The 27,570-nt window shown below is 47.5% G+C and overlaps 1 protein-coding gene across 1 annotated transcript in view; it reads left to right on the plus strand.

Annotated features, from left to right (window-relative positions):
• Positions 1-638: 638 nt before the first annotated feature.
• The window catches only part of CYP26B1 (cytochrome P450 family 26 subfamily B member 1), a 91,104-nt gene continuing 64,172 nt past the window's right edge, over positions 639-27,570 (plus strand). The window contains exon 1 of the mRNA XM_077280340.1: positions 639-786. The gene's annotated coding sequence lies outside the window, so the exon portion shown is untranslated. The remainder of the gene's footprint in view (positions 787-27,570) is intronic.

Consider the following 27,570-nt stretch of genomic DNA (forward strand, 5'->3'; position numbering starts at 1 on the left):
CCAGGGGGTAACGCTCTGCCTGCCCCAGGAGGTGACATGTGCCCAGCTGCCCTCAGCACCTACCTCACCATTCTCCAGGAGCCTCTGCCCGTGAACCCGCCGTCCTCCCTGGAGTGTGAGCCCTGGGATATTGGCATCAGGGTTATAGAGGGGACGCCAGCCCACCTAGGATTGGCAGCAGCCTGCACCCCTGCTCCTGCCAGGCAGCCCCAGCAGTGGCCATGATATCAGCTGTAGTGACAAGTGCACAGTCAGTCCATGCCAAGCAGCACATGCCCCAAACCAGCACCCTGTGCCCCCTCTAATCTGCACAGCCCCCTCCCCAACTCTAAGGAGGCTCGGAGGATCTCCCTTTGTGGCAGGGTGTAACTTGATAAACCTTGTCTTCTCCTTCCAGCCCCACACATTGCTCTCCCCATTCTCCCCTGCATGTAGTGAGCCTGGTGAGGGAGGGGGACATCTGAGAACTCACACCGGACCCTGCAAAAAAAGGCAAAAGTGATAAGAAAAAGGAGCAACAGAAGAAGCAAAAAAGCCCCTTATACTGTGGCTGCAGCAACCTCTTCACAGGGGGAGGGGGCATTTCTGGAAGAAGTCCCCCCCAGCTTTTTTTTTTTTTTAGTAAATAGCTCTGAATATTCATTAGGGACAGCTCACTGTGGGTGGGGACCCGGCCAAGTTTTCATTCTATAAAATGCAGGATTGTTTGCATTGTCAGGGACTGCTTTGAAAAATTGCCACAATCCTATTTGATTCTCTGCGTAAGCCAAGTGCTGCTGCTGTAAGGTAAGTGCAGCTGTGCCCAGAGGTGACTGCTGGCTCCGCACTGCATCACCCTGCTCCGCACTGCATCACCCTGCTCCGCACTGCATCACCCTGCTCCGCACTGCATCACCCTGCTCCGCACTGCATCACCCTGCTCCGCACTGCATCACCCTGCTCCGCACTGCATCACCCTGCTCCGCACTGCATCACTCTGCTCCGCACTGCATCACTCTGCTCCGCACTGCATCACCCTGCTCCGCACTGCATCACCCTGCTCCGCACTGCATCACTCTGCTCCGCACTGCATCACTCTGCTCCGCACTGCATCACTCTGCTCCGCACTGCATCACCCTGCTCCGCACTGCATCACTCTGCTCCGCACTGCATTACCCTGCTCCGCACTGCATCACCCTGCTCCGCACTGCATCACCCTGCTCCGCACTGCATCACCCTGCTCCGCACTGCATCACTCTGCTCCGCACTGCATCACCCTGCTCCGCACTGCATCACTCTGCTCCGCACTGCATTACCCTGCTCCGCACTGCATCACCCTGCTCCGCACTGCATCACCCTGCTCCGCACTGCATCACTCTGCTCCGCACTGCATCACTCTGCTGCATCACTCTGCTGCATTCTATCTGCCTTTCTTCATTACTTCTACATTGTTTCATTGCTTGCATAGAAATAAAAAAAAATAGGAAAAAAATTGATTTCAAGAAGAAAATTTAGAAAAAAGTTAGATTTTAGAAAAAAAAGGGAAGTAATAAATTTTAAAAAAAATAATACAATTTCTATTAAAAAGAAATAAATAAAAGTAAGAAAATATAAAGCCGAGCCGAGAACGATCTACTTTTCTGTTACTTCTGACTTATTTGGATGCAGCGATCCGCTCTGCCGCGATTTCCGGGTGCGCGCCGCAGTGTAAAATCATTAGTTGTGCTCCGATCGTTAGAACAATGAGCAGATAATTGAATTACCCTGTACAGTGACTTGGCTGCTCGGCTCAGGCCTCATTTACCCAGAGCGATTGCCAATAAGCGATTGCCGAGTAGTAATATCGTTCCGTTCGTTAAGATTCGTGTAAACGACTAATGAGCGGAACGAGGAGCGGCCGAGCAGATGATTACGTGTGAATGGCCATTTCATTCCCCTGTCATTCCCCTGTCATTCCCCTGTCATTCCCCTGTCATTCCCCTGTCATTCCCCTGTCATTCCGTTTTCATTCCTTTTTGTTTTTACCATTTGATGCTTTTCGGATCTTTGCCGCGGACGGTCGTCATGGCGTAACGGCGTCTGCGAGAGAATTAGATGGACGGCAGGAAATGGTTAAATGAATTCAAAGTGATCACAAACGTAAATATTTTAGAATCTTCGATATAGAAAATTCTATTTTTACATTTCAAATATTTACATTTTGAAAAATGCAAAAGTTCAGAATTTAAAAGCAAAAATGTGCAGATGATTTTGTCTCCATTGTCGCCCGGATGGTCACTGACTGTGAGACCTGGCTCTGTGGACACCGCCTCAGCTCTGCTACACCGCGGCTCTGCTACACCGCTTCACAGATCGCGGTATATATACATATATATATATATATATATATATATATATATATATATATATATATATATATATATATATATATATATATATATATATCTCTGTAACAATGTATCCTCCTCACATTGTCATACTTGAAATAGATTTTAACTTTTTTTTTTTATACATTTCCTCCTAAAAAAGAAACAAATTGTATTTGTGATGTTTTTACTTGTTTTTGACGTCTGGTCAGGATCGATCGCTACCGGATCCGATCATGTGATCCACAACTCATAGAACGCAGTCCTGAGCGATCACATCCAAGAGTGACTCACGTCAGAGCAACCCCAGCCACAAATATGGTAACCTGTCGTGTAGCAGAGCCGAGCGTGCCAGAGGTGATCTCACCTGATGTAGCAGAGCCGAGCGTGCCAGAGGTGATCTCACCTGATGTAGCAGAGCCGACAGCAGTTATTTCTACATTCCTAAAATTGTCTGAATAATAGCTTTAAGATATTTATGAAGTAGATGTCACCTGCAGTCCTATGTAACACCACAGATAACACAGTGATAACTCTGAGTACAGATAATGTAGTAGATGTCACCTGCAGTCCTATGTAACACCACAGATAACACAGTGATAACTCTGAGTACAGATAATGTAGTAGATGTCACCTGCAGTCCTATGTAACACCACAGATAACACAGTGATAACTCTGAGTACAGATAATGTAGTAGATGGCACCTGCAGTCCTATGTAACACTACAGATAACAGTGATAACTCTCTGAGTACAGATAATGTAGTAGATGTCACCTGCAGTCCTATGTAACACCACAGATAACACAGTGATAACTCTGAGTACAGATAATGTAGTAGATGTCACCTGCAGTCCTATGTAACACCACAGATAACACAGTGATAACTCTGAGTACAGATAATGTAGTAGATGGCACCTGCAGTCCTATGTAACACCACAGATAACACAGTGATAACTCTCTGAGTACAGATAATGTAGTAGATGTCACCTGCAGTCCTATGTAACACCACAGATAACACAGAGATAACTCTCTGAGTACAGATAATGTAGTAGATGTCACCTGCAGTCCTATGTAACACCACAGATAACACAGTGATAACTCTCTGAGTACAGATAATGTAGTAGATGTCACCTGCAGTCCTATGTAACACCACAGATAACACAGTGATAACTCTGAGTACAGATAATGTAGTAGATGTCACCTGCAGTCCTATGTAACACCACAGATAACACAGGGATAACTCTCTGAGTACAGATAATGTAGTAGATGTCACCTGCAGTCCTATGTAACACCACAGATAACACAGTGATAACTCTCTGAGTACAGATAATGTAGTAGATGTCACCTGCAGTCCTATGTAACACTACAGGTAACAGTGATAACTCTCTGAGTACAGATAATGTAGTAGATGTCACCTGCAGTCCTATGTAACACCACAGATAACACAGTGATAACTCTCTGAGTACAGATAATGCACTAGATGTCACCTGCAGTCCTATGTAACACCACAGATAACACAGTGATAACTCTCTGAATACAGATAATGCAGTAGATGTCACCTGCAGTCCTATGTAACACCACCGATAACACAGTAATAACTCTCTGAGTACAGATAATGTAGTAGATGTCACCTGCAGTCCTATGTAACACCACAGATAACACACTTACACACTCTCTATATATTATGTACTTTCTCTCTATGTAGCCTATACACTCTCTCTATGTCCTATAAATTCTATATATCCTATATACTCTCTATATACCCTGTGCACTCTTTATATACCGTATACACGCTCTATATATCCTGAACACTCTCTATATATCCTATATACTCTTTATATACCCCCCTGACGAAGGCAGATGCCGAAACGTGCGTCGGGGCAGGGCGCATTCTGGGGACTCTGGATTTACAGGCGTAAGGTAACCTATTGGGTGGCTATGGATGCATACATACGCAGGGCGATTAGCAACCTCATTTCAGGCCCCTTGTACGATTGACTTAGTCATACCAGTTTAACTCCTAAAATGCCTGTTTACATTCTTATTTTTCTCCTGATTGGACGTTATTGTGTTCTCACTTCTGTGGCATAATGACTTTTTGATTGGATTTTCCTGATGATATAATCACATCATGATATAATATTTTGGCCACATTGCATTGATTTGTGTTGAGTTTCAAATTGTCCCCTCCGTTGCCCCCTCTCTCTTTGGTATCCCCCCCCTTATCGTTTATGTATTCTTGAATAAACATCTCTCTTTATTTCAGTATTGGATATTTGTTCGGGCTCGTTTTCGTTGTTAATTATCCTAATTTCCAAGTTGTCCATCTCGCACTGTCCATTAGCGCACCTAGTACAATATTATTTTGTATCTTAGAATTTTCTATTTATTTATTTATTTTCTATTTGTGTGCACTTTGCCTTGGAATTCTGTATTTATCCTATACTATAGAGTATATAATAATATCCTGAACACTCTCTATATATCCTATACACTCTCTATATACTCTCTATATCCCCTATACATTCGCTATATCCTCTATACACTCTCTATATCCTCTATACACTCTCTCTATCCCCTATACACTCTCTATATACCCTGTACACTCTCTATATACCCTGTACACTCTCTATATACCCTATACACCCTATATACTCTATATACCCTGTACACTCTCTATATACCCTGTACACTCTCTATATACCCTATACACCCTATATACTCTATATACCCTATACACTCTCTATATATCCTATACACTCTATATATCCTGAACACTCTCTATACCCTATACACTATCTATATACCCTATACACTCTCTCTATCCCCTATACACTCTCTATATACCCTGTACACTCTCTATATACCCTGTACACTCTCTATATACCCTATACACCCTATATACTCTATATACCCTATACACTCTCTATATCCCCTATACACTCTATATATCCTGAACACTCTCTATACCCTATACACTATATACCCTATATACTCTCTATATACCCTTTACACTCTCTATATATCCTATACACTCTCTGTATACACTCTCTATATACACACTATAAACCATATACACTCTCTATATACCCTGTACACTCTCTATATACCCTGTACACTCTCTATATATCCTATACACTCTCTATATACCCTGTACACTCTCTATATATCCTATACACTCTATATACCCTATACACTGTCTATATATCCTATAGACTCTCTCTATATCGTATATACGCTCTATATACCCTGTACACTCTCTATATACCCTATACACGCTCTATATACCCTGTACACTCTCTATATATCCTATACACTCTCTATATACCCTGTACACTCTCTATATACCCTGTACACTCTCTATATACACTGTACACTCTCTATATACCCTATACACTCTATATACCCTATACACTCTCTATATACCCTGAACACTCTGCATATATCCTATATACCGTATACACTCTCTATATACCTTATACATTCTATATACACACTATATACCATATACACTCTCTATGTATCCTATACCCTGTACACTCTATATATCCTATACACTCTCTATATACCCTGTACACTCTCTATATATCCTATACACTCTCTCTATATCCTATATACGCTCTATATACCCTGTACACTCTCTATATACCCTATACACGCTCTATATACCCTGTACACTCTCTATATATCCTATACACTCTCTATATACCCTGTACACTCTCTATCTTATACACGCTCTATATATCCTATACACTATATACCCGATATACTCTTTATATATTCTATACACGCTCTCTATACCCTATACACACTCTATATATCTTATAGCTCTATTTATACCCTATATACTCTCTCCATACCTTATACACTTTCTCTCTCTCTCTATATATATATCTTATACACTATCTATATACCCTATATACCCTTTATATATCCTATACACTCTCTGTACCTTATACACTCTCTGTATATCCTATGTGTAATGACCCCTAAGGTGTCACTGGTGCTGCCTAGGGGGCGCTATCAGGGGGCGTGTGAATGAGCGCGGGGAGTGCAGGCAGAAGGAACGCAGTGCACAAGGACCTAGTGTAGTGAGCACAGGACCTGGCACTGAGAGATCATGTGACCAGGGGTCGGGGCCACCACAGGTGAGTGCAGTGAAGGACACTGAGCATTCAGAGCACAGGGAAAAGACAGTAAACCTGGTCAAGGAGAGCTGAGAGTCAGAAGACAAAGAGTAAATGGGGACAAGCCAAGGGGGTCAGATAACCAGGAGGGACAGAGCAGTACAAAGCAGGATACAGAGGCAGAAGTCAGGGGACAAGCCGGGTCATACACAGCAAAGCACACAAGCACAGAGGACCAACGTTTACGGACGAGAACCTGGGTTAGCAACCACAAACCGAGAGTACGGAAGTATCACCGACACTAAATGTAGGAACTGACAACATTAAATAGCCGCCTAAGAACCAAAGAGAGGCGGACTGAATTAACCCTGACCTGACCCGGATGGAGGCGGAACCATCCTGTCCGGAGTCATGACACTATGCGCATTCTATATACTGTAACGTATACACTCTCTCTATACCTTATACACTCTCTATATACGCTATACACTCTCTATATACCCTGTACACTCTCTATATCCTATATACATTCTATATACCTTATACACTCTCTGTATCTCCTATACAGTCTATATATACCCTGTACACTCTCTATATACTCTATGCGCTCTCTATATACCCTATACACACTCTATGTCCTGTACACTCTCTATATATCCTATACACTATATACCCTATACACTCTCTATATACCGTATACACTCTATGTCCTCTAGACTCTCTATATATCCTATACACTATCTGTATACCCTATGCACTCTCTATATACCCTATATACTCTCTATATATCCTATACACTCTCTCTATGTCCTATACACTTTATATATGCTATACACTATCTATATACTGTATACACTCTCTATATACCCTATACACTATCTACATACCCTATACACTATATATCCTATAGACTACATACCCTATACACTATATACCCTATATACTCTCTATATACCTTATACACTCTCTATATACTCTATACACTCTCTATCTCCTATACACTCTCTATATACTCTATACACTCTCTATATACTCTATACACTCTCTATCTCCTATACACTCTCTATATACTCTATGCACTCTCTATATACTCTATACACTCTCTATCTCCTATACACTCTCTATATACTCTATACACTCTCTATATATCCTATACACTCTCTATATATCCTATAGACTATATATCCTATACACTATCTATATACCCTATATACTCTCTATATACCTTATACACTATCTATATATCCTATACACTCTCTATATACCCTATATACTCTCTATATACTCTATACACTCTATGTCCTATACACTCGCTATATATCTTATACACTATCTATATACCATATACACTCTCTATATGTCCTATACTGTATACATCTTTTTTTTCACCTGTCTATTGGGGATAAATGAGCAATCAGTGTTTTTGGCATGTAATCTATTACTTTTTTCATGTTCAGGTGGGCGGTACCAGAGAGATATCACTGAGGGCGTGTACTTCTTCCTCTTTCTGATGCTGACCAATCATAAGCAGGCAGAAACACACTGGTGTAAGAAGGACACGCCCCACAATAACTCAGATCAGGCTTAGGCCGGCGTCACACTAGCGAGTATTACGGACGTATGAGAGGTGCAGAAAATACGGATTGCATACGGTACAATGATTCTCTATGGCCCAGCTCCTATCTGCCGTATATTACGCATCCGTATTATACGGTCTTGTACGGCCGTAGAAAATCGCAGCATGCTGCGTTTGTCAGCGTATTGCGCAAAAAAAAGTCACTGAAAGTCTATGGGGGCGAGAAAAATACAGATTACACACGGACCAGCAGTGTGACTTGCGAGAAATACGCAGCGGTGTTCTATAGAAAAGCCGGTAATACAATTGCCGGCTTTTCATTTCTCCTTCCCAAACCCGACAGGATATGAGACATGATTACATACAGTAAACCATCTCATATCCCCTTTTTTTTTGCATATTCCACACTACTAATGTTAGTAGTGTGTATGTGCAAAATGTGGGCGCTGTAGCTGCTAAAATAAAGGGTTAAATCGTGGAAAAAATTGGCGTGGGCTCCTGCGCAATTTTCTCCGCCAGAATGGTAAAGCCAGTGACTGAGGGCAGATATTAATAGCCAGGAGAGGGTCCATGGTTATTGGCCCCCCCGTGGCTACAAACATCTGCCCCCAGCCACCCCAGAAAAGGCACATCTGGAAGATGCGCCTATTCTGGCACTTGGCCACTCTCTTCCCACTCCCGTGTAGCGGTGGGATATGGGGTAATGAAGGGTTAATGTCACCTTGCTATTGTAAGGTGACATTAAGCCAGATTAATAATGGAGAGGCGTCAATTATGACACCTATCCATTATTAATACAATAGTACAAAATGGTTAATAAAACACACACACATTATTACAAAGTATTTTAATGAAATAAAGACACGGGGTGTTGTAATATTTTATTATACTGGTAATCCACCTGAAGACCCTCGTTCTGTAACAAAGGAAAAATAAAAAATCACCAATATTCCATACCTTCCGTCGTTCTGTCAGTCCCACGATGTAAATCCATCTGAAGGGGTTAAATCATTTTACACCCAGGAGCTCTGCTAAAGCAGCTGTGCTCCTGTCTGTAAAATGTTGTGAATGAATGGAATGCAGGGGAATGTCCTGTAGTTACCTTGAGTTGCGGTGATGCGCCCTCTGCTGGATGAACTCATATGAACTCGAGCCAATTTTTTCCACGATTTAACCCTTTATTTTACAAGCTACAGCACCCAAATTTTGCACATACACACTACTAACATTAGTAGTGTGGAATATGCAAAAAAAGGATATGAGATGGTTTACTGTATGTAATCATGTCTCATATCCTGTCGGGTTTGTGCAGGAGAAATGAAAAGCCGGCAATTGAATTACCGGCTTTTCACATATCTCGCGCTGAATTAAATATAAATACAGAATATATATATATGTGTCTCAATGACATATACATATATATATATATATATACTGTATATATGTTTTAACGAACATTTGAGCACATAAATCCATTAGATGTCGGTTTTGCAAGCCTGCGCGAAAATCTCGCAGTACGGATGCCATACGGATTACATACGGAGGATGCCATGCGCAAAATACGCTGACACACCCTGACTACGGGCTTATTTCCACATGCAAGACATACGTCCGTGTCTCGCAGGTTAAAACCCTCTTCTGGCGCCGGCACTCCAGAGCGGAGCGTGCGGCCGCACAGCAACACATGGAGCTGCACGCTCCGCTCCCAAGTGCCGGCGCCCGAAGAGGGTTTTAACCGGCGAGACACGGATTTTCATACGCTGAGTGTGATGCCGGCCTTAATGTGAGACATAATGACAGTCTGCTCCTCACTGCGGAGCCATGACTTGCGCTGGGGCACAGCAGACCCGAGTGTGAGTAACAGCTCTCCTCTCCAGCAGTCAGTGTGGGGGGAGGGGCAGTACAGCAGAAGTCGAGTATCAGCTCTCCTCACATATTCTAATGGAGGAAATACACATTAGCATTGTCAGACTAGTGTTGTGATGCCACCTCTATTTCACTGCCCCTCCCCCGCTGCTACTCTTAATACGCCTTACAATAGGACTTGTAGTACCTTGTGTTCTTACCAGTAGCAGAGAGTTTCTATCTCATCCTGCTCCTGTTATTCAGCCATACGTATAATGCTCAGATGTAACTTACTGGACAGCTCCCCCATACAGTATGATGCCCCCACAGACTTCCACACTCAGTATATTGCCCCTATAGACACCATCCATAGTATGATGCCCCCACAATTCCCTATATACAGTATTATGCCCCCACAGCCCCCGCACACACTATGGTGCCTCAACCGTTCCTAACACACTATGATGGCCCCCCACATCTCCTCAAAGAGTATGATGCCCTTACATATTCATAAATACTGTATGATACTCCTACAGCCCCATACACAGTATCATGTCAGCTCTCCAAACAGTATGATGTCCCTACAGCCCCTCCACATCCAGCATGATGCCTCTACAGCCCCTCCACAAACAGTATGATGCCTCTACAGCCCCCCACATCCAGCATGATGCCTCTACAGCCCTTCCACATACAGTATGATGCCTCTACAGCCCCTCCACATCCAGTATGATGCCTCTACAGCCCCTCCACATACAGTATGATGCCTCTACAGCCCTTCCACATACAGTATGATGTCCCTACAGCCCCTCCACATACAGTATGATGCCTCTACAGCCCCTCCACATACAGTATGATACCCCTACAGCCCCTCCACATACAGTATGATGCCTCTACAGCCCCTCCACATACAGTATGATGCCCCTACAGCCCCTCTACATACAGTATGATGCCCCAACAGCCCCTCCACATACAGTATGATGCCTCTACAGCCACTCCACATACAGTATGATGCCCCTATTGCCCCTCCACATACAGTGTGATGCCCCTACAGCCCCTCTACATACAGTATGATGCCCCTACAGCCCCTCCACATACAGTATGATGCCCCTATTGCCCCTCCACATACAGTGTGATGCCCCTACAGCCCCTCTACATACAGTATGATGCCCCTACAGCCCCTCCACATACAGTATGATGCCTCTACAGCCACTCCACATATAGTATGATGCCCCTATTGCCCCTCCACATACAGTGTGATGCCCCTACACCCCTTGCACAGAGTGTGATACCCCTACAGCCCCTCCACATACAGTATGATGCCCCTACACCCCTTGCACAGAGTGTGATACCCCTACAGCCCCTCCACATACAGTATGATGTCCCTACAGCCCCTCCACATCCAGTATGATGCCTCTAGAGCCCCTCCACATCCAGTATGATGCCTCTACAGCCCCTCCACATACAGTATGATGCCTCTACAGCCCCTCCACATACAGTATGATGTCCCTACAGCCCCTCTACGTACAGTATGATGCCCCTACAGCCCTTCCACAGAGTATGATGCCCCTACAGCCCTCCACATACAGTATGATGCCCCTATTGTCCCTCCACATACAGTGTGATGCCCCTACAGCCCCTCTACATACAGTATGATGCCTTTACAGCCCCTCCACATACAGTATGATGCCCCTACAGCCACTCCACATACAGTATGAAGCCCCTACAGCCCCTCCACACACAGTATGATGCCCCTATTGCCCCTCCACATACAGTATGATGCCCCTACAGCCCCTCCACATACAGTATGATGCCCCTACAGCCCCTCCACACACAGTATGATACCCCTATTGCCCCTCCACATACAGTGTGATGCCCCTACACCCCTTGCACAGAGTGTGATACCCCTACAGCCCCTCCACATACAGTATGATGCCCCTACACCCCTTGCACAGAGTGTGATACCCCTACAGCCCCTCCACATACAGTATGATGTCCCTACAGCCCCTCCACATCCAGTATGATGCCTCTACAGCCCCTCCACATCCAGTATGATGCCTCTACAGCCCCTCCACATACAGTATGATGCCTCTACAGCCCCTCCACATACAGTATGATGTCCCTACAGCCCCTCTACGTACAGTATGATGCCCCTACAGCCCTTCCACAGAGTATGATGCCCCTACAGCCCTCCACATACAGTATGATGCCCCTATTGTCCCTCCACATACAGTGTGATGCCCCTACAGCCCCTCTACATACAGTATGATGCCTTTACAGCCCCTCCACATACAGTATGATGCCCCTACAGCCACTCCACATACAGTATGAAGCCCCTACAGCCCCTCCACACACAGTATGATGCCCCTATTGCCCCTCCACATACAGTATGATGCCCCTACAGCCCCTCCACATACAGTATGATGCCCCTACAGCCCCTCCACACACAGTATGATGCCCCTATTGCCCCTCCACATACAGTGTGATGCCCCTACACCCCTTGCACAGAGTGTGATACCCCTACAGCCCCTCCACATACAGTATGATGCCCCTACACCCCCTGCACAGAGTGTGATACCCCTACAGCCCCTCTCCACATACAGTATGATGCCCCTACAGCCCCTCCACGCACAGTGTGATGCCTCTACAGCCACTCCACATACAGTATGATACCCCTACAGCCCCTCCACACACAGTATGATGCCTCTACAGCCACTCCACATACAGTATGATGCCCCTATTGCCCCTCCACATACAGTGTGATGCCCCTACACCCCTTGCACAGAGTGTGATACCCCTACAGCCCCTCCACATACAGTATGATGCACCTACAGCCCCTCCACGCACAGTATGATGCCCCTACAGCCCCTCCACACACAATATGATGCCTCTACAGCCACTCCACATACAGTATGATGCCCCTACAGTCCCTCAACACACAGTATGATGCTCCAACAACCCCTCCACATAATGTACGATGCCCCTACAGCCCCTCCACACACACAGTATGGTGCCCTTACAGCCCCTCAACACACAGTGTGATGCTCCTACAACCTCTCCACATACAGTATGATGCCCCTACAGCCCATCCACACACATTATGATGCCCCTACAGCCCCTCAACGCACAGTATGATGCCCCTACAGCCTTTGCACACAGTATGATGCCCCTACAGCCCCTCCACATACAGTATGATGCCCTTACAGCCCCTCCACACACGTTATGATGCCCCTACAGCCCCTCAACACACAGTATGATGCCCCTACAGCCTTTGCACACAGTATGATGCCCCTACAGCCCCTCCACATACAGTATGATGCCCCTACAGCCCCTCCACACACGTTATGATGCCCCTACAGCCCCTCCACACAGGGTATGATGCCCCTACAGCCCCTCCACACAGGGTATGATGCCCCTACAGCCCCCCATATACAGTATGGTGCATCTACAGCCTATCCAGACAGAGTATGATGCTGCTACAGCCCCTCTACACACATTATGATGCCCTTACAGCCCCTTCACATACAGTATGATGCCTTTACAGCCCCTCCACACACAGTGTGATGCCCCTACAGCCCTTGCACACAGTATGATTCCCCTACAGCCCCCCACATACAGTATGATGTCCCTACAGCCCCCTCCACATAATGTATGATGCCCCTACAGCCCTTGCACACAGTATCATGTCCTACAGCTGCTGGCATTTAGAATGATGCCCCCCATAGTCTCCAACACACAGTATGTTGCCCCTGTAGTCCCCACACACAATATGATCACCAACAGATCCCTAAATACCTTATTATGCACACACAATATGATGCCCAACAATTCCCTACACAACATGATCTCCTCACATATCCATAAATACTGTATGATGCCCCTACAATTCCCGCACACAGTATGATGTCCCCACAGCTCCCGGTATACATTATGATGCCCCGACAGACCTCACACACTTTGGTTGCCCCCAACACGATATGATGCCTCCACAGCTCGATATATACAATATTATGCCCACACAGCCCCTCACACAATATAATGCACGCACAGCTTCCCAACACTGTATGATGGCTCCATAGCACCCCCACACAGTATAAAGTACCATACAGCCCCTGCACCCACAGTATGATGGCCCTCACAACCCCCAAAATACAGTACCCCAAATGTTATGATACCCTACATCCCACTACATAGTGTGATTGCACAGCCCCATCCCGGAGAAAAAAACCAAAAAGAATAATATAGGGGTATATTGAATATGTAAACCAAAAAAGAAAAAACACCCTAAAAAATATCTTTAATGAATCATCATAAAATATTAATAGATAATTAGATAAAAACAACTACCAACACCACAACTATTAGGTAGTGGGCGGGGAGGTGCTACCAACGGAGTACTACAGGAACTTTTTTAATAAAAAAAATTATTCCTGGCTAGAACCCTATCAGGACTCCTAATATACTGAATCTCTTCCTGACAGTGGAGGTTGGCACCCTAAAATTCGACTTGGCGCCCCCACTCGACGTCGGCTGCTATACATTATTTCAACTAGCATAGTAACATTGTTGCTGCTTCATTTTTTACAATTTTTATATTTTTGTTTTTCACACTTCATAGCGTGACCTAGGTCTGTTGTGTGTATGGTGTTGGGGTGTGGGCGTGGCTAGATGCTAGGGTCTGATTAGGGCGAGAAGGGACAGCCGACGTCGAGTGGGGGTGCCAAGTCGAATTTTAGGGTGCCAACCTCCACTGTCAGGAAGAGATTCAGTATATTACGAGTCCTGATAGGGTTCTAGCCAGGAATAATTTTCCTTATTAAAAAAGTTCCTGTAGTACTCCGTTGGTAGCACCTCCCCGCCCATACCTAATAGTTGTGGTGTTGGTAGTTGTATTTATCTAATTATCTATTAATATTTTATGATGATTCATTAAAGATATTTTTTAGGGCGTTTTTTCTTTTTTGGTTTACAGCCCCATCCCCCCAAAATGGAATGATGGCCCCCACACAGTATGATGCTCCCACATATTCCCCCCACAAGTGACTCACAACAGAACCCCCAGTGGAGGTTTGTGCTGGTTGCCATCTCCTTATCAGCAGAGGAATTCTCCAGGAAACTGTAGATTATAAAATCAGGTACTTTGGGGCTTGAGAAACATCTTTAAACCCCGTTGCCCTCTTATGTTTCTGGAGAGCCATCATATCTTCTTTCAGATTGGCAGAGTGACCACTGACTGTTCTAAGATGATTGACATTGGACAAGCAAAATGGCAACTTTTTCCAGGCGGAACATTGAGCTGAATGAGAATTAAGAATCTCTCATGAAAGACAACATGGGCTTTAGTACTTGTTTGCATGCATTTTAGGCTAAAAAGCACTTTTTTGCAATTGAGTTTTATTACATTTTTGTGGGATTGTTTGTCTTCTACATCCTCTATGTATCACTGTGCATAGCAGACTGAGTTACCAGTGAGTCAGTCAGGGAGCTGCTTCTCACTGCAGAGTCTGAAGCTCTCATCTATCTCACTTATGCCAGCAGGATGAGTTAACTCATTCTGCAGTCTCCTATGTACAGTGATACATGGAGGCTGCAGAAGTCAACTGGTCCAACATTTTTAAGGAACATCTATAAAAAATGACCCCTAAAGTGTTCATATTCTTTAAATGAGATGGCAGGGCATTGAAATGTAGTATCCTCTAGTGACTATTCAGATGAGTGACTGGGCATGTAATCCGTCTGTTGCACAGAATTGCCAAAAATCTGCAGCTTTTCCTCCCAACAAGGAGAATTTGCCCTTTAAGGTCCTGGAAATTGACCTTGCACATTGGCCAGGTCAGGATCTGATGCAGCGGGGGTGAGCTAAGGCATAGTGTTGGCAAAGTGGAGGGCAGAGTGATGCCACAGCCATCATCTGAAGAGCTATGTAGTGGAAGGAGCAGAATCCCCCGCAGCACAGAGTATTTCAGAGCTGGAGCTCACTAAGAATTCTTAAAGGACATAACAGCACAGAATATTTAAGAGGTTATGGGTCATTCATCCAGCAAATATAGATTCTTTTAGAAAACAGCAAACCCTGCGCTGAGATCAGCAACATTCCTCCGTAAATTAGGTGAAAGCCTTCACAGAGGCGTCAGGGCATCAGCCCCCGGGCTTCTCTACACAGAAATGGAACGCGGCCCAGCTCGGAGAAGTCCCGACCACGCGGTGAACAGGTTAATAGTCTCTTCTCCAGGGCATTTTGACCTTTCCAGCACTTACAGGGGTAAATGGCGCAAACCAGGGTCCTACTACTCCGTAATGGCTTTAAAAGAGGATTTTCTCACAAGGGATGAAGGTGAATTGTTTTTCGTAAAGATGACAGATGGCAATATTTTATGTACGGAGAACGATGTGGTTACACCGGATGTATGGTGGGAAGTGTGGTGACATCGGGTGTACGGTGGGGGATGTGGTGATATCGGGTGTACGGTGGGGGATGTGGTGATATTGGGTGTACGGTGGGGGGTGTGGTAATATCGGGTGTACGGTGGGGTATGTGGTGATATCAGGTGTACGGTCAGGGATGTGGTGATATCGGGTGTACGGTGGGGGATGTGGTGATATCGGGTGTACGGTGGGGGATGTGGTGATATCGGGTGTACGGTGGGGGGTGTGGTGATATCGGGTGTACAGTGGGGGATGTGGTGATATCGGGTGTACGGTGGGGGGTGTGGTGATATCGGGTGTACGGTGGGGGATGTGTTGATATCGGGTGTACGGTGGGGGATGTGGTGATATCGGGTGTACGGTGGGGGATGTGTTGATATCGGGTGTACGGTGGAGGATCTGGTGACATCGGGTGTACGGTAGGGGATGTGTTGATATCGGGTGTACGGTGGGGGATGTGTTGATATCGGGTGTACGGTGGGGGGTGTGGTGATATCGGGTGTACGGTGGAGGATGTGGTGATATCGGGTGTACGGTGGGGGGTGTGGTGATATCGGGTGTACGGTGGGGGATGTGGTGATATCGGGTGTACGGTGGGGGGTGTGGTGATATCGGGTGTACGGTGGGGGATGTGGTGATATCGGGTGTACGGTGGGGAATGTGGTGATATCGGGTGTACGGTGGGGGATGTGGTGATATCGGGTGTACGGTGGGGGATATGGTGATATCGGGTGTACGGTGGGGGATGTGGTGATATCGGGTGTACGGTGGGGGATGTGGTGATATCGGGTGTACGGTGGGGGATGTGGTGATATCGGGTGTACGGTGGGGGATGTGGTGATATCGGGTGTACGGTGGGGGATGTGGTGATATCGGGTGTACGGTGGGGGATATGGTGATATCGGGTGTACGGTGGGGGATGTGGTGATATCGGGTGTACGGTGGGGGATGTGGTGATATCGGGTGTACGGTGGGGGATGTGGTGATATCGGGTGTACGGTGGGGGATGTGGTGATATCGGGTGTACGGTGGGGGGTGTGGTGATATCGGGTGTACGGTGGGGGATGTGGTGATATCGGGTGTACGGTGGGGGATGTGGTGATATCGGGTGTACGGTGGGGGATGTGTTGGTATCGGGTGTACGGTGGAGGATCTGGTGACATCGGGTGTACGGTGGGGGATGTGGTGATATCGGGTGTACGGTTGGGGATGTGTTGATATCGGGTGTACGGTGGGGGATGTGGTGATATCGGGTGTACGGTGGGGGATGTGTTGGTATCGGGTGTACGGTGGAGGATCTGGTGACATCGGGTGTACGGTAGGAGATGTGTTGATATCGGGTGTACGGTGGAGGATCTGGTGACATCGGGTGTACGGTAGGGGATGTGTTGATATCGGGTGTACGGTGGGGGATGTGGTGATATCGGGTGTACGGTGGGGGATGTGGTGATATCGGGTGTACGGTGGGGGATGTGGTGATATCGGGTGTACGGTGGGGGATGTGGTGATATCGGGTGTACGGTGAAGGATGTGGTGATATCGGGTGTACGGTGGGGGGTGTGGTGATTTCGGGTGTACGGTGGGGGATGTGGTGATATCGGGTGTACGGTGGGGAATGTGGTGATATCGGGTGTACGGTAGGGGATGTGGTGATATCGGGTGTACGGTGGGGGATGTGGTGATATCGGGTGTACGGTGGGGGATGTGGTGATATCGGGTGTACGGTGGGGGATGTGGTGATATCGGGTGTACGGTGGGGGATGTGGTGATATCGGGTGTACGGTGGGGGATGTGGTGATATCGGGTGTACGGTGGGGGATGTGGTGACATCGGGTGTACGGTGGGGGATGTGGTGACATCGGGTGTACGGTGGGGGATGTGGTGACATCGGGTGTACGGTGGGGGATGTGGTGACATCGGGTGTACGGTGGGGGATGTGGTGACATCGGGTGTACGGTGGGGGATGTGGTGACATCGGGTGTACGGTGGGGGATGTGGTGATATCGGGTGTACGGTGGGGGATGTGGTGATATCGGGTGTACGGTGGGGGATGTGGTGATATCGGGTGTACGGTGGGGGATGTGGTGATATCGGGTGTACGGTGGGGGATGTGGTGATATCGGGTGTACGGTGGGGGATGTGGTGATATCGGGTGTACGGTGGGGGATGTGGTGATATCGGGTGTACGGTGGGGGATGTGGTGATATCGGGTGTACGGTGGGGGATGTGGTGATATCGGGTGTACGGTGGGGGATGTGGTGATATCGGGTGTACGGTGGGGGATGTGGTGATATCGGGTGTACGGTGGGGGATGTGGTGATATCGGGTGTACGGTGGGGGATGTGGTGATATCGGGTGTACGGTGGGGGATGTGGTGACATCGGGTGTACGGTGGGGGATGTGGTGACATCGGGTGTACGGTGGGGGATGTGGTGACATCGGGTGTACGGTGGGGGATGTGGTGACATCGGGTGTACGGTGGGGGATGTGGTGATATCGGGTGTACGGTGGGGGATGTGGTGATATCGGGTGTACGGTGGGGGATGTGGTGATATCGGGTGTACGGTGGGGGATGTGGTGATATCGGGTGTACGGTGGGGGATGTGGTGATATCGGGTGTACGGTTGGGGATGTGGTGATATCGGGTGTACGGTGGGGGATGTGGTGATATCGGGTGTACGGTGGGGGATGTGGTGATATCGGGTGTACGGTGGGGGATGTGGTGATATCGGGTGTACGGTGGGGGATGTGGTGATATCGGGTGTACGGTGGGGGATGTGGTGATATCGGGTGTACGGTGGGGGATGTGGTGATATCGGGTGTACGGTGGGGGATGTGGTGATATCGGGTGTACGGTGGGGGATGTGGTTATATTTGGAGTGTGGTACAGGATCTGGGTAGTTTGGGGAGCACGGTGAAAGGTTTGGGTAGCCCTGGGTTCATGTGCACAAGCTCTGGTGATGCCGGGGTGTTTCTTCTTCTTCTCTTCCATCCTTCATCTTTGACGTTGGTCTTGATTCTTGCAGAAGAACGTCCTTCATTAGTCGTCTCCCTGGTGGTGGTGTTGAGTCTCTGGTGGGTGATGATGGACGTTTGTGTCTAGTAGAGGTTATGGGTGATATTATCTGGGTATTATGGGATGTATGAATGTGTGACAGTATGGTGGACAGCAGATACATGGACACATCCAGACCTATGATTCGCTCGATCTCAGCCCCCCACTCACTGTGTGACCCCCGGGGTCTCCTCCTCCAGGACCTCACATCCTTGTTACTTTCTGGCATTTGGTACAATGTTTCGGTCTGATGATACATGGAGACGCTGGGAACACGCGGTGCGTAATGCTCTCGCTGTAAATCTCTGCCCTTTGATGTTACACGAACGTTTCGCTGTCAGCGGCTCAATGACAACTTGTTAAAACAGGCAGAAAATAATTAAAAGCCGGTAATTAAGAGAAAAGAATTAATGGCCGCCTCCAGCACGGCGCGGCCTTTTGTTCTTGTCGTGATTGACAATAAATAAATGAATGTTCTGCAGTGAGATCACGTCTGCCCGGCCGCCACCACAAAGGGAAAACCCAACTGCTGTCATTAACTTTACGCTCCTAAGTGAGAATTCTGGTGTCTGATTCGTGTCCGAGGGTGGAAATGTGGCGGTATGGGGGGCAGTGCGGGGGGATGGGGGGCTTCAGCATCACCACATTAATAAGGCGGCATAGAAAGGGTTACAACCGACATAGCTGGGGGTGCACAGACTTTTCTGGTCAATTGCCACTCGATCATGTTGAACCTCGGCAAGGGGCCACAATAAAATGCACACCCCCCAATATCATGTATGATGGGTGATGGGAGTGCGTGTATGATGCTTGCTCCGATTGCTGCTGGTTAACTAGTTAAATGCCACGTCAATCTCTGACTGCAGCAATGAAGTGGTGCAATGCAAGCTGGGAGTCCCCATTGCAGCTGGTGGGCTGCTGAAGACCCCTGTAGCTGTCATCCTTTCAGGGGTGCCCAACAGTGACAATTATTATGGACCGATTCCAGATATTGGGGGCTGCATGGGATGTGCATAGCAGGACGCATGTGGCCCCCAGACATCTGGTGGTCCTTCCTGGTGAGCACCTGGCTAGGATGACAAGAGGGAAGCCCTGCTTGGTGGGAGCTCCTCTCCTATCAGCATTGCCAAGGAGGCAGCTGAGCCAAGCTAGCTTTAATCCAAATGCAGCAGTGGGGGGAGGCTCCTGCTGCAGGCAGTTATCTGACAGCCTCACATAGAGCAGTGAGAAGAGGGGGTGACACAGCTAGATTTCTGTAACATCTAATACATACATAGCACACGGTACATCGAAACGAAACACTCAGCATCCGGCCCAACCCAGGGTTTCACCCTTTCAGCTTCTTCGAGGGACACATCGGGCAAAGTGTAAAAGCCACATTCCAATAATGGATGCTGCCAGATTAGAAGAACTGCCTGGGCGAAGCATTAATGCAAAAAATGGTGGTCTGTGGGGTTTTCATGACCCCATTCAGACTGTAATAGTGTTGTGCGGCTCTAACTTTGTATATATATATATATATAGATTTATGGATTTTTTGTTCCCTATAAGATTTGATATAGACTTCTTATTAGGGTTTTTTTTTATTCCATTTTTATAACATTTTTGCAGCTTTTTTTTTTTTTTTTACAGTTTTTTTTATTATTTTATAATCTGAGCATATTGGACTTTTAACCTTTAAGGGTCCAGACTGGTGGGATACAGAATGAAGCATGGCAGTACCACTTATGTCCACTAGGTGGAGATACAGGGTAAAAAGTGAGAAAAAAAAACAAGAGTGGAAATTCAGAAGCCAAAACCTGAGGTTCACCTCTGAAGCCTAGTGGGACAGAGAGGAGGAGGGGTGGGGAGCGGCGCACAGAGGTCCATTCTCACCCCTCACAGATAGAAGTGGTTTCAGGGAGGGAAATTAGATCCAGTTCACCCAAACACACACTGTGCAGACACACACGGAGCGTTGAGCTCCGCGCGGTGCGGCGGTCCTGCTGCAGGACAATGGCGGACACCACACGTTCACAGTCCTCCCTCACGTCCAATGGACCTAAAACAGCTGGAGAGGTGAACGGCGAATCAATGAACTTTTGTTTTCCTGAAATGTAAAGCGAATGCGGCGGTGAATCGTCTCTCTGTGACACGGCGGCAGCTGCCGGGCACGCACGGGGTTAATCCGCACGTACACCGCCGGGCGCAAAAGGCTGCAAAGACCTCTTCAGGAAAAAAAACTTTCTAGAAAAGGAAATCTACTTCAAAAATTGCCCCAAAAATGAAAGTTTCCTAAAGTGGTTTCTGACGAATGTGTCGGCCCCGAGTTTAGCAAATGTTTAGAAATAAGAAGCGTCAAACCGCCAGATGTGCTGTCCAAGGCCGCAGTGTGACGTGACGCCAGAACTGACATGCTGACGCTCTCCACGTTCTCCCGCGACTCTCCCTGTGCTCCACAATGGCTACAAGTGCCGCTAATCTGCACGACATGTAGCAGGGCAGAAAGTGCACAGGAGAATAGATAGTGCAGCCTGGTGTGTGCACGTACACCACACGACAGTCTACAAGTGTCTGCTACGCGCATGCGCAACCGCCAGGTGCTGGTCAGTAAGGGCAGCTTATGCGCATCCACGGAGTAGCAGAGAGGCATGGAGTGATGCAAAAGAGACCACAGGGATTAAAGTATATAGTGTGTACAGCTCAGAGCATGCACAACAGGAGAATAGTGTGTACAGCTCAGAGCATTCGCAACAGGAGAATAGTGTGTACAGCTCAGAGCATGAGCAACAGGAGAATAGTGTGTACAGCTCAGAGCATGCGCAACAGGAGAATAGTGTGTACAGCTCAGAGCATGCGCAACAGGAGAATAGTGTGTACAGCTCAGAGCATGCGCAACAGAATAGTGTGTACAGCTCAGAGCATGCGCAAAAGGAGAATAGTGTGTACAGCTCGGAGCATGCGCAACAGGAGAATAGTGTGTACAGCTCAGAGCATGAGCAACAGGAGAATAGTGTGTACAGCTCAGAGCATGCGCAACAGGAGAATAGTGTGTACAGCTCAGAGCATGCGCAACAGGAGAATAGTGTGTACAGCTCAGAGCATGCGCAACAGAATAGTGTGTACAGCTCAGAGCATGCGCAAAAGGAGAATAGTGTGCACAGCTCAGAGCATGCGCAACAGGAGAATAGTGTGCACAGCTCAGAGCATGCGCAACAGGAGAATAGTGTATACAGCTCAGAGCAAGCGCAACAGGAGAATAGTGTGTACAGCTCAGAGCAAGCGCAACAGGAGAATAGTGTGTACAGCTCAGAGCAAGCGCAACAGGAGAATAGTGTGTACAGCTCAGAGCAAGCGCAACAGGAGAATAGTGTGTACAGCTCAGAGCACGTGCAACAGGAGAATAGTGTGTACAGCTCAGAGCATGCGCAACAGGAGAATAGTGTGTACAGCTCAGAGCATGAGCAACAGGAGAATAGTGTGTACAGCTCAGAGCATGCGCAACAGGAGAATAGTGTGTACAGCTCAGAGCATGAGCAACAGGAGAATAGTGTGTACAGCTCGGAGCATGCGCAACAGGAGAATAGTGTGTACAGCTCAGAGCAAGCGCAACAGGAGAATAGTGTGTACAGCTCAGAGCATGCACAACAGGAGAATAGTGTGTACAGCTCAGAGCATGCACAACAGGAGAATAGTGTGTACAGCTCAGAGCATGAGCAACAGGAGAATAGTGTGTACAGCTCAGAGCATGCGCAACAGGAGAATAGTGTGTACAGCTCAGAGCAAGCGCAACAGGAGAATAGTGTGTACAGCTCAGAGCATGCACAACAGGAGAATAGTGTGTACAGCTCAGAGCATGCACAACAGGAGAATAGTGTGTACAGCTCAGAGCATTCGCAACAGGAGAATAGTGTGTACAGGTCAGAGCATGCACAACAGGAGAATAGTGTGTACAGCTCAGAGCATGCGCAACAGGAGAATAGTGTGTACAGCTCAGAGCATGCGCAATAGGAGAATAGTGTGCACAGCTCAGCATGCGCAACAGGAGAATAGTGTATACAGCTCAGAGCAAGCGCAACAGGAGAATAGTGTGTACAGCTCAGAGCATGCGCAACAGGAGAATAGTGTGTACAGCTCAGAGCAAGCGCAACAGGAGAATAGTGTGTACAGCTCGGAGCATGCGCAACAGGAGAATAGTGTGTACAGCTCAGAGCATGCGCAACAGGAGAACAGTGTGTACAGCTCAGAGCATGAGCAACAGGAAAATAGTGTGTACAGCTCAGAGCATGCGCAACAGGAGAATAGTGTGTACAGCTCAGAGCATGCGCAACAGGAGAATAGTGTGTACAGCTCAGAGCATGCGCAACAGGAGAATAGTGTGTACAGCTCAGAGCATGAGCAACAGGAGAATAGTGTGTACAGCTCAGAGCATGCACAACAGAATAGTGTGTACAGCTCAGAGCATGCGCAACAGGAGAATAGTGTGTACAGCTCGGAGCATGCGCAACAGGAGAATAGTGTGTACAGCTCAGAGCATGCGCAGCAGGAGAATAGTGTGTACAGCTCAGAGCATGCACAACAGAATAGTGTGTACAGCTCAGAGCATGCGCAACAGGAGAATAGTGTGTACAGCTCAGAGCATGCACAACAGGAGAATAGTGTGTACAGCTCAGAGCATGCGCAACAGGAGAATAGTGTGTACAGCTCAGAGCATGCACAACAGGAGAATAGTGTGTACAGCTCAGAGCATGCGCAACAGGAGAATAGTGTGTACAGCTCGGAGCATGCGCAACAGGAGAATAGTGTGTACAGCTCAGAGCATGCGCAACAGGAGAACAGTGTGTACAGCTCAGAGCATGAGCAACAGGAAAATAGTGTGTACAGCTCAGAGCATGCGCAACAGGAGAATAGTGTGTACAGCTCAGAGCATGCGCAACAGGAGAATAGTGTGTACAGCTCAGAGCATGCGCAACAGGAGAATAGTGTGTACAGCTCAGAGCATGAGCAACAGGAGAATAGTGTGTACAGCTCAGAGCATGCACAACAGAATAGTGTGTACAGCTCAGAGCATGCGCAACAGGAGAATAGTGTGTACAGCTCGGAGCATGCGCAACAGGAGAATAGTGTGTACAGCTCAGAGCATGCGCAGCAGGAGAATAGTGTGTACAGCTCAGAGCATGCACAACAGAATAGTGTGTACAGCTCAGAGCATGCGCAACAGGAGAATAGTGTGTACAGCTCAGAGCATGCACAACAGGAGAATAGTGTGTACAGCTCAGAGCATGAGCAACAGGAGAATAGTGTGTACAGCTCAGAGCATGCGCAACAGGAGAATAGTGTGTACAGCTCAGAGCATGCGCAACAGGAGAATAGTGTGTACAGCTCAGAGCATGAGCAACAGGAGAATAGTGTGTACAGCTCAGAGCATGCGCAACAGGAGAATAGTGTGTACAGCTCAGAGCATGAGCAACAGGAGAATAGTGTGTACAGCTCAGAGCATGCGCAACAGGAGAATAGTGTGTACAGCTCAGAGCATGCGCAACAGGAGAATAGTGTGTACAGCTCAGAGCATGCGCAACAGGAGAATAGTGTGTACAGCTCAGAGCAAGCGCAACAGGAGAATAGTGTGTACAGCTCAGAGCAAGCGCAACAGGAGAATAGTGTGTACAGCTCAGAGCAAGCGCAACAGGAGAATAGTGTGTACAGCTCAGAGCATGCGCAACAGGAGAATAGTGTGTACAGCTCAGAGCATGCGCAACAGGAGAATAGTGTGTACAGCTCAGAGCATGCGCAACAGGAGAATAGTGTGTACAGCTCAGAGCAAGCGCAACAGGAGAATAGTGTGTACAGCTCAGAGCATGAGCAACAGGAGAATAGTGTGTACAGCTCAGAGCAAGCGCAACAGGAGAATAGTGTGTACAGCTCAGAGCATGCGCAACAGGAGAATAGTGTGTACAGCTCAGAGCAAGCGCAACAGGAGAATAGTGTGTACAGCTCTGAGCATGCGCAACAGGAGAATAGTGTGTACAGCTCAGAGCAAGCGCAACAGGAGAATAGTGTGTACAGCTCAGAGCATGCGCAACAGGAGAATAGTGTGTACAGCTCAGAGCATGAGCAACAGGAGAATAGTGTGTACAGCTCAGAGCAAGCGCAACAGGAGAATAGTGTGTACAGCTCAGAGCATGAGCAACAGGAGAATAGTGTGTACAGCTCAGAGCAAGCGCAACAGGAGAATAGTGTGTACAGCTCAGAGCATGCGCAACAGGAGAATAGTGTGTACAGCTCAGAGCATGAGCAACAGGAGAATAGTGTGTACAGCTCAGAGCAAGCGCAACAGGAGAATAGTGTGTACAGCTCAGAGCATGCGCAACAGGAGAATAGTGTGTACAGCTCTGAGCATGCGCAACAGGAGAATACTGTGTACAGCTCAGAGCATGCGCAACAGGAGAATAGTGTGTACAGCTCAGAGCACGCGCAGCAGGAGAATAGTGTGTACAGCTCAGAGCACGCGCAACAGGAGAATAGTGTGTACAGCTCAGAGCACGCGCAACAGGAGAATAGTGTGTACAGCTCAGAGCACGCGCAACAGGAGAATAGTATGTACAGCTCAGAGCACGCGCAACAGGAGAATAGTGTGTACAGCTCAGAGCACGTGCAACAGGAGAATAGTGTGTACAGCTCAGAGCATGCGCAACAGGAGAATAGTGTGTACAGCTCAGAGCATGCGCAACAGGAGAATAGTGTGTACAGCTCAGAGCATGCGCAACAGGAGAATAGTGTGTACAGCTCAGAGCATGCGCAACAGGAGAATAGTGTGTACAGCTCAGAGCAAGCGCAACAGGAGAATAGTGTGTACAGCTCTGAGCATGCGCAACAGGAGAATAGTGTGTACAGCTCAGAGCAAGCGCAACAGGAGAATAGTGTGTACAGCTCTGAGCATGCGCAACAGGAGAATAGTGTGTACAGCTCAGAGCATGCGCAACAGGAGAATAGTGTGTACAGCTCAGAGCATGCGCAACAGGAGAATAGTGTGTACAGCTCAGAGCATGCGCAACAGGAGAACAGTGTGTACAGTTCAGAGCATGCACAGCAGGAGAATAGTGTGTACAGTTCAGAGCATACGCAACAGGAAAATAGTGTATACAGCTCAGAGCATGCGCAACAGAATAGTGTGTACAGCTCAGAGCATGCGCAACAGGAGAATAGTGTATACAGCTCAGAGCATGCGCAACAGGAGAATAGTGTGTACAGCTCAGAGCAGGCGCAACAGGAGAATAGTGTGTACAGCTCAGAGAATGCGCAACAGGAGAATAATGTGTACAGCTCAGAGCATGCGCAATCACTAAAGTACATTCAATGAGTATCTGCCATGCGCATGTGCGACCACCAGGTATTGGTCAGTAAGGGCAGCTTATGCGCATGCACGGAGTAGCAGAGAGGCATGGAGTGATGCAAAAGAGACCACAGGGATTAAAGTATACAGTGTGTACAGCTCAGAGCATGCGCAACAGGAGAATAGTGTGTACAGCTCAGAGCATGCGCAATCACCAAAGCACATTCAATGAGTATCTGCCATGCGCATGTGCGACTGCCAGGTATTGGTCAGTAAGGGCAGCTTATGCGCATGCACGGAGTAGCAGAGAGGCATGGAGTGATGCAAAAAAGACCACAGGGATTAAAGTACATGAGAAAAGTGTGTACAGCTCAGAGCATGCACAATCACCAAAGGACATTCAACCAGTATCTGCTATGCGCATGCGCGACCGGCTGGTGTAATTAAATATATATAACCTATGTGCATGCACATGGAGCACTGCACAAAGGACTACAGAGAAAAATGGAGAGTGGAGCATTATGTAGAGATCAGATCAGCATGCACAAAAGTCAGATGACATTCTACCTGTATCTGCAATGCGCATGCGCGACCACCAGGTGTAATTGAATATGGCTTACGAACATAATATCAGGTGATCATGGAGAGTTGCAGAGAGGACTATATGAAGAAAAGTACAGTAGAACAGTATGTAGAGCTCAGAGCATGCGCAATCACCAAATCACATTCAATGAGTATCTGCTATGCGCATGCGCGACTGCCAGGTGTCATTAAATACAGCTCGTGCGCATAAGCAGAATATCAGGTGTGCATGGAGAGTTGCAGAAAGGACTACAGGGAGAAATGGAAAGTGGAGCAGTATGTAGAGATCAGAGCAGGCACAAAAGT

This window comes from Ranitomeya variabilis, chromosome 1 (assembly GCF_051348905.1).
Source record: "Ranitomeya variabilis isolate aRanVar5 chromosome 1, aRanVar5.hap1, whole genome shotgun sequence".
Classification (NCBI taxonomy): domain Eukaryota; kingdom Metazoa; phylum Chordata; class Amphibia; order Anura; family Dendrobatidae; genus Ranitomeya; species Ranitomeya variabilis.